The following is a 9,751-nucleotide window of genomic DNA, read 5'->3' as shown; positions in this document are numbered from 1 at the left end:
GGAAACAGTTGCATTCTGATGTCTTGGAACAGTGATGTTTTATGGGTTAGGGAAGAGTGACATTCTGATGTCTAGGAACTGTGACGTTTTATGGGTTAGGAAAGAGTTGCATTCTGATGTCTAGGAACTGTGACGTTTTATGGGTTAGGAAAGAGTGGCATTCTGATGTCTCGGAATAGTGACGTTTTATGGGTTAGGAAACAGTGGCATTTTGATGTCTACGAATAGTGATGTTTTATGGGTTAGGAAACAGTGGCATTCTGATGTCTAGGAACAGTGACGTTTTATGGGTTAGGAAACAATGGCATTCTGATGTCTAGGAAGAGTGACGTAAATAGTGGCATTCTGATGGTTTTATGGGTTAGGAAATCTGGCATTCTGATGTCTAGGAAGAGTGGCGTAAATAGTGGCATTCTGATGGTTTTATGGGTTAGGAAATCGTGGCATTCTGATGTCTAGGAACAATGACGTTTTATGGGTTAGGAAACAGTAGCATTCTGATGTCTAGGAACAGTGACGTAAATAGTGGCATTCTGATGTCTAGGAACAGTGACGTAAATAGTGACATTCTGATGTCTATATTTAGTTTTAGAAGAGCTTATAAATAATTTGTAGTGGCGGCATTCTGATGTCTAGGTTAGAAAAAAGTTGCATTATAATGTCTATATCAGAATGCCTGGGTTAGGAAACAGTTGCATTCTGATGTCTATATTTAGTTTTAGAAGACCTTATAAATACATTTTGTATTTTGTAGGGGCGGCATTCTGATGTCTAGGTTAGGAAAATGTTGATGTCTATGTTTAGGTTTAGAAGACCTTATAAATACATTCATAGTGGCCGGATTCTGATGTCTCTATTTAGTTTTAGAAGACCTTATAAATACATTCGTATATTAAATACAGTGTCATTCTGATGTCTATATTTAGTTTTAGGAGACCTTATAAATACATCTGTTATTTCTGCTGTCAAACAGTAAAGCAGAGCAAAGAAAAAAAATTAAAAAAAAAAAAGAAAATGAGAAATAGAAATAGAGTGTTCTTTGTCTTCTTCTATCATTAGTCTGTGTGAGATTTATTTCACAAATTTGTGAGTTTTCTTTAACAAATTGGTATCAAGCCAATGGCGAATGTGACGGGTCAAATCCTGCTACCGCGACAAACGAAGGCAAAATATGAGAATTGGAGCATTCATATGAAAGCTCTTCTCGGTTCTCAAGATGCATGGGAGGTGGTCAAAGAAGGGTTAAAAGAACCAAAAGATACTATGGGTTATACAGCGACACGAAGCAAAACATTAAAAGAGGTGCGATCAAAGGATAAGGGGGCACTGTACATGTTGTTCCGAGCCGTTGACGAGTCGGCCTTTGAGAAGCTTGCCAATGCAACTACTTCAAAAGAAGCGTGGGACACTTTAGGAAAAGTGTTCAAAGTAATCGACCGAGTCAAGTAAGTGCGTCTCCAAACTCATCGTGGCAAGTTGGAGAGCAGAGCATGAAGATGAAGGAGTCAGAAAATGTATCTGACTACATCATGCATATACATACTGTGGTAAACCAACTCAACCGGCATGGAGAAATATTAGCCGAGATGCGAGTTTTGGAGAAGATTTTAAGGTCATTAACTAACAACTTTAAGAATGTTGTATGCGCGATAGAAGAGTCAAATGACCTAGCGACGTTCACAGTCGACGAGCTAGCCGGTTCTCTCGAGGCACACGAACAACGTAAGAAGAAGAAGGAGGAAACACTCGATCAAGCACTCCAAACCAAGGCGTCAATCAAAGATGAAAAGGTACTCTACTCTCAAAATTTTGAAGGTAGAGGTTGTGGCAATGAAAGTAGTAAAAATGGTCATGGTGGTCAAGGCAGCAGTCATGAAGGATACTATAAGAGGAAGGGATAGTGGAGCCAAGAAAATTGGCGTGGAAGAGGACGCAGTCGTGGAAGAGGGGGCCGATCAATTTACTCCAACATTCAGTGCTACAAATGTCACAAATATGGTCACTTTGCGAACGATGGTAACTCCGACAAATGTTACAATTGTGGCAGAGGGGCATGAACATTCAAGACCCGTGCCTCGACCCACTTCACGACCTGCTCATGTGTCAATGTCCCTCAACGATAGGGTCACTACTGCATTCACCGGCCCCTTCAGCTTAGCTTCTCGGAATTCTAGGCTAAAAAATGACATATTTGGCTCGATTTGACATTTTTTACACCAACCTTTACGTTTTTTACCTTTCCGAAGCTGATTTTTTTTAGTATAGGTAATTATGAGTCAGTTAACAGAGGGCCTAATGGACAGTTTCTCTAAATCCTAAGATGATGGATGTTTATGTCAAGGACGCTAGTGTATTCCAGTATTGGAGGAATTAAGGAGCCTATGTATTCTAGTAGTGGGGGAATTAAGGAACGAGATATTGACAGAGGCTCACAACTCATCCTTTGCTATGCACTCAGGTAGTACAGAAAATCAAAGTGTCCGTGAGATTCAGGCGTAAGGGTAAACTTGAACAATACTAAATTTTGTAGAAGCTTGGAAAATCACGTCGTGGCCATTTTAAATCTCCAATAAGTTCAATTGATTTCAATAATGATATGCTATTGTATTTTTATTTTACCTTTATTTGAGCTGTCAGAAGTGGGATTTGAACGCACACCCTCTAATCCGGCATTCGTTGGAGAGGGGAATGAAGTATAACTTTTAAGTCTTTAAACATCTCTCCAGTAAGCGTGATTTAAAATGATTCTGACGGCGATATATAACGGGGAAAAATGGACAATATTTTTTAGCGGTTGGAAAAGAGAACGAAACATTTCCCTAGTAGACTCGTTTTAGAATTGTTTGGTTGATGGTGATACGTAATGGACAAAATCGGACAATATTTGTTAGTGGATGGATTTTGAGATTGAACATAGGTTGGAGAGGGGAAGAAACATCCCTCATAACGATGTGGAAACCACTCCCTAATAGAGGCGTTTTAAAACTGTGAAGTTGACAGTAATACGTAACGAGCCAAGGCTGAATATATTTACTGATGGTGGGCTTGAGCTATTATAAATGATTAGCTATAATAGCTCAGTTGGTTAGAGCGTGTGGGCATTAACAACAAGGTTCGGGCTTACAAATGATTAGCTAGAATAGCTCAGTTGGTTAGAGCGTGTGGGCTTTAACAACAAGGTCAGAGGTTCTACTAATATGAATGAATTCATTCGTTAAGGCAGTGGAAAACATCTTTTGAATAGAATTGTTGAATCAATTTAATAAAAGAATAGCACTTTATACAAGAAAGCCTTTCTAAGTAAGTAGTTGTCTAAAGGGGATTTCAACCACGCACTCTCACAAGGACCAAAACTTCGACTCCTAACACCTTCGACCACTCAACCATCCTAATAATTTATTGTGAGACCTAATATTTGTTGGAGTGTGAAAACCTCTCCCTAAAAGACGCGTTTTAAAACTTTTAAACTTACGACGATACGTAATAGGCCAAAACAAACAATATTTGCTAGCGATTGGAGAGGAGAACCAAACATTTCCTATAAGGTTGTGGATATCTCTTTCTAGTAGACATATTTTAAAATTGCGAGTCTGATGGTGATACGTAACTAGCAAAAGTAGACAATATCGGAAAGAGGTGGGCTTGGTTTGTAACAAATTGTATAAGAGCTAGTCATCGGGTGGTGTGCCAACGAGGTTGCTGGGAACACAAGGGGGTGCCCACCTCGGTTGGGGAGGGGATGAAATATTTCTTATAAGAAAGTGAAAATCTCTTACTATTAGACGTGTTTTAAAACCGTGAGGTTGACGACGATATGGAATGAGTCAAAGTAGACAATATCTAGGCTAATATTCATAAGTTGTTGGAATAGTTTAGTTGGTTAGAGCGTATGATTCTTAATGTTAAGGTCATTCCATTTTAGTATGTGGAAAAATTTAACCCTCTAACCAAAGTGGAAAATGTCATATAATTATGTAGGTTCGTGATTCCTAACATTGTTACATAGTCTTAATCTAGCATTCTTAATAATAATATTGTGTTCTTTTAAGGGGTAGCTTCAAGACAAAAACATAATGTAAAAAATATTTTCGCATAAAGCAGTTACATCATGCATATTCTAGTGACTCTAGGTCCCTAGAAAACTAGGGTCATTACATATAATCTACACCTGAACTTTCTATAACCTAGAGAAAAACCCGTGGCAACTCACTCGATCAAGGATTCGATTACCGCCTACAAGTAGGTTACTTATTTAGTTGCACTAGATATTACTTTTCCTTTTTGGGTGATCACTAATTGTTGGATAAGGTCATAGAGGAGGGTTGTCCCGAGCCGTCAATTCCATGTGTACAAGTTGTTGTCCTTAGTTTTCGAATCTCGTTCCAATTTTTATCAAATTTTTTCTTTGTCAAGTCAGTTCTATGTGTTACGAGTTGTTGTCCTTAGTTTTCGAATCTCGTTCCAATTTTTATGAAATTTTGTCTTTTTCAGGATGTGTCATGAATAATGATTTGAAGTCTTGAAAATTGAGTTATTATAGTTGTGCTTTGAAGTCTTTAAAATTTAGTTATTACAGTTTTGCCCTATTTAACTTATCCAAGCTATTCTCGAACATTGGTGCCACGCATTTTAACTCTTCTAAGCATACCAGAAATCTAGTAATTTAGTTATGCTCTTACAATTTCCCCTACTACGGATTCAAGTTGCAATAGGTGAGTTGGCGAATATGTAATATATGACTATATAACTCCTGGAAGATCAGATGACTTGCAACTCGAGATTAGTTGGCGAATATCTTACAAAAAGACAAAAACCTACAAAATATATAGATATATATGTATATATTATGAGTCAGTTAATAGTGGGCCAAGTAGACAATTTCTTTAAATCCTAAGATGATGGAGGGTTATGTCAAGGACGCCTATATATTCTAACAACTGAGGAATTAAGCAACGAGATATTGATAGAGGCTCACAACTCACCATTTGCTATGCACCCAGGCGGTACAGAAAATCACAGTGTCCTTGAGATTCAGGCGTAAGGGTAAACTTGAAGAACACTAACTTTCTTTGATGCTTGGAAAATCATGTCGTGACAATTTTAAATCTCCAATAAGTTCAATTGATTTCAATAATGATATGCTATTGTATTTTTATTTTACCTTTATTTGAGTTGTCAGAAGTGGGATTTGAACCCACGCACTCTGATCCCGAAAGTGTTTGAGAGGAGAATGAAGAATAACTTATAACTGTATGTAAACATCTCTCTAGTAGCATGTTTTAAAACTGTGATTCTGACGACAATTTGTTACGGGTAAAAATGGACAATATTTTTTAGCGGCTGGAAATTGGAACTAAGCATTCCTTAAAAGAGTGTGGAAACCTTTCCCTAGTAGACTCGTTTTAGAATTGTGAGGCTAATGACGATATGTAATGGGCAAAAACAAACAATATTTGCTAGTGGTGGGTTTGGGCTATTACAAAAGCTATTAGAGTTAGTCACCAAGCGGTGTGCCAGCAAGGACACTGGGTCCCCAAGGAGGGTGGATTGTGAGATCCAACATTGGTTGGAGCGGGGATGAAACATTCCTTATAAGAGTATGGTGGGCTTGAGCTATTACAAATAATAAGTTGGAATAGTTTAGTTGGTTAGAGCGTGTGGCTGTTAACCACAAGGTTGGAGGTTTAAACCCTCCTTCTAGCGATGGGAATAAGCCTACATACTCTTATTATTTTTTGACGCTGTTACTTCATGAGTATTTCTTAAAATACTCAAGACATGCGTTGCTCTTATTTTTTAGGTAAAGACAAGGCACCTCTGCACAAATGACAATGACGATCATGGGACCCAACATACACAACACTAGTGAGATAGAGGGGTAGGATCCAACTTACAAAGACAGTTAACACCATGAGAAAGGAGAAGAAACTGGATGTAGACAACAAGTTTTGATACGGAGGAATGAAGACGAAGTCCACCTGCTTGGACCCAAATTCGAATACTAGCAACCTCATTCCAGTCAAGCAACCTCATACCCAGTTTGGTGTAGTAACTAGATACCCACCAACAACTAGTCCAGTAGTTCAGTTCCTCTGTGCTTTGCCCAAAAACCCACGTTCAAGCCTAAATACACAGAACACAGCCCAACCCACGGATCCACTACACAGACCTGTGCGCCCACATGAACATTCGAGACCTGCACCTCGAACCAGTTCGCAACCTGCTCATATGTCAATGTCCCTCAGCAACAGGGTCACTGTTGCATACACCGGCTCCTTTGGCTCAGCATCTCGAAGTCCTAGGCTAAAAACTGGTGTATTAGGCTTGGTTTGACATTTTGACACCAACCTTTACGTTTTTTGCCCTTCCGAAGCTTATTTTTACTCTCATATAAATATTTAAGGTTAGTATAATGTCGTATTTCTGAAGTTCAAGTTAAATTAGATTAGAAATGTAAATTACTAACGAAGTGAGATGGACGTTTTAATAGGAAACAACTCCCGACAACACTTGGAGTAACTTCGAGAGACAAAATTCAAACGTACTTGAGTTTAGAGAAAATGTCTGCCAAGACCAACCAAGTAAGTGGCCTTACTATCGGCTAAGTCGGACAACTTGATTTATCTATGACGACACATGCCCAGTGGTCCTTGCACGTGTCATTTATGCTTTATATTTTATGAGGTGGTGACTATGACTATGTTATTTGATGATGCTATATGATGTTATATTATGTTATATGATGATGTTACATGATGACGTTGGATCATGATGATATGATGATGATGATGCATGATAACATGACGATGTAAGATGGAAGATTATAAGATTGATTAATATGACATTATTCCATATTAAAACGTGGTGCATGTATTAAATGACATGATGCACTATGAGATTGAGTATTTTTAAGATACAACCCTAGCCAATGTTAATGATGATGAACGTATGAAGGCCAAGGCATGCATATTACGTAGAGTAATATGTGAAGTGTATATACGGTTGTGTCATAAAGATGTTCTAAAGATGAAAAACCCTAGGGACCTCATGCATTTTGTGTGTATACATCAAGTTACTTCCCATTTATGATGATGAGTACGGATGCTTACACTACAATGATGATCATCATCATGCCTTGCATGACACTCAGGGGTCTATTGACCCCTAAACATCGCTACAGACAGTTAGCTCGACTATGATGGGTCCAGAGGGTGCGAACTATCTGGAGATCCATGCTCGCACATGTGAGTCATGTGTAGGGAAGTACTACACATCCAATTTTTTCTGGACTGGAGGCCACCCCTATGATATTTTTAACAATAGGTTCCTAAGATCATTAGTTGCATGTGTTTGCATTCCCTAGCCTCAATAGTGGGTCACTTATGAGTATTTCTTAAAATACTCAAGCCTTGTGTTACTTCTATTTCAGGTAAGGGCAAGACACCCCTATACAACTAATGACGACATCACAAATAGATATAATGACACGTGCATAGAATAGTAGTATTTTATTTTCCTAGGCATAGGTTTGTATAGGGCAATTTTACTTCGATGTTTTAATTGTTTTAGTTAGTATTTATTTATGTTGTTTTAAAGATGCTTTTGAATACGTCCATTATAGTATTTTAAGATGAAGTTTGTGTTTTAAGATGAAGTTTAAATGTTTAATTTCATATAAGAGCATATAGGATATGATGACGGTAGCAACTTTAGGCTAATAGAAATCTAGGGTCGTTACCGTTGGTAACAAAGCTCTAGGTTATAGATTCAGTACACTTGCCTACGAGATAGGCTTGCCATGTTCCATGGTTTCACCATCGATGTCCCGTCACCGTCAGGTATGTCTTGTATACGATAAGAAAAAGAAATGCCTTTAATTACATGTGCTTTCCTGTTTACCAATATTGATGTAATTTAGTATCAAATATGTTGAGCTCTAATTATATGATTTATGGTAGCATTATGTTCCACCTAGTTGTATTTTTATGAATATGTCATGTTTGCTAAATTATATGTTGTGATTATATGTGATATGATGCAATTTATGTTAGCGAGATATAGACTTAAGAAAAATTATATATTGGTTTTAGAATCATGCCACATAAGGACACTGAAGAGGACGACAAGGAAGGAGACGACCCGGTATTAGAGATAGAGGAAGAGGTGGAGGTGAAGATAGCCCACCTCGTGAGTTGTGCTACCTCAGGCTGCACACCTCCAGTAGCACCGATAGCTTAAATAAATCCCACTACAAACCTGGTGTGAGAATCATTTCAGGCAATACGATGATGCCCACTCAACAAGCCAATAGGGTGTGGAAAGGGGAATGAAGCCAACAATTCAATAGGCCATCCTATGTTATAAGTAAGAATTACTACTTCCATCGGTGTGATGCTTAGGATGTGATGCCTTTTAGAGAACCAAAAATAAAATAACTAGAACTTATTTTTGAACGTAGACAATATCATACTATTATGGAGGTTCATGATTTCTAATCATCAAGCATTCTCGATGAGATTTCATGGGTAATATTATCTATCCTTTTTCTATTGAATCAAACCCCTTGAATTGAGTTATAATGTTTTAGTAATTTTCTTTTTCTATTAAATCAAAACCCTTAAGTGTTGAAATTCAAATTAGGGAATACACACTAAATATATACCATATATTTAACCTGATTTTGTTTTAATTATGAATTGAACAAAAAGAGACAATTGAAGATATTTAAATAAGATTTAAATATTTTAGTTATGAATAATGATTCATAATCAATATGTGTGAGAATTGATTGGGATTGACATTTTATTTAATGTTAAATATTAATTAATTTTTTAATTAATCATTTAATATTATTTTGATTTGAAATTAATTATTTAAATTAATTGTTGAATTAAAACTAAAAAAGTCAAAATGTTTATTCACCCAATGGATTTTTCCATGTTTGAGTTTGTGGAATATTGAGTGTCAACATATGGTTTAAACAAACTTGCTATGACCTTCTAGAACAACTCATGCTAAGATGGGTTCATATGGTTATAAATACAAGTTATATGCCTCAAAGAATTATGAACCTTAGAAACTTACAAGATTGAGAACAAAGAACAATACCACACAAGCTTTACAACTACCCAAGTAAGAAGAGGCAAGGTACCACTCAAGGATAAGGGACCTATGACCTCTCACCACGCAATGCTTTTTGAGGCCCAAGATTTCTTCTTCTAGGTGGGATGCCCTGTGTCACGGTCCTACATTCTTGACCGTGCGGCGTCGTGATCTATACATGCTCACGACCAGCCTTAAGGGGAATTAAGCCCCATTATATTTTTCGCCCCGGCTTTGTGGCTTCGTCGGACCTTAGGCGAGGTTTGCCTTCGCCAATCGAACATCGCTTGTGCGGAATCCAAGCTTGTTCAACCACACACGCCGCCTGTGCGTGTATGTTCAATCATCTGCGACACATCCGACTTGCCTCTACGCTAGGCCAACGCATTCGGCTCGACCTTGCCTCTGCTCGGGCCAAGGTCTCTCAATACAACGTCGCATCTCGTCTTGCCACCTCGATCCCCATCGACAGGGTCCATATGTCTTGACGCCATCCCGAGTCTCGGGATGTCGTCGCTCATCATAACTCGTTCGGTCATGCCATCGAGAATGGGCCCACGTGTCGTTCATCTCATCGGGACTTCCCGAACATCCATCCATCCGGGTTCTATCGAGGCATAGGCCCTCCCGTGCCCATGCCGAGTCATTT

General features: G+C 38.2%; 1 non-coding gene across 1 annotated transcript; it reads left to right on the top strand.

The window, feature by feature from the left end:
• The first annotated feature begins 5,629 nt into the window (after window positions 1-5,629).
• Window positions 5,630-5,703, top strand: TRNAN-GUU. The gene has a single exon. It is a non-coding gene; the product is annotated as a tRNA-Asn (tRNA).
• The last annotated feature ends 4,048 nt before the right edge of the window (window positions 5,704-9,751 follow it).

Source organism: Cucurbita moschata, unplaced genomic scaffold (assembly GCF_002738365.1).
Source record: "Cucurbita moschata cultivar Rifu unplaced genomic scaffold, Cmos_1.0 Cmo_Scf00117, whole genome shotgun sequence".
Classification (NCBI taxonomy): domain Eukaryota; kingdom Viridiplantae; phylum Streptophyta; class Magnoliopsida; order Cucurbitales; family Cucurbitaceae; genus Cucurbita; species Cucurbita moschata.
Note: the sequence above shows the minus strand (reverse complement) of the source record. Positions and strands in the feature narration are given on the sequence as shown.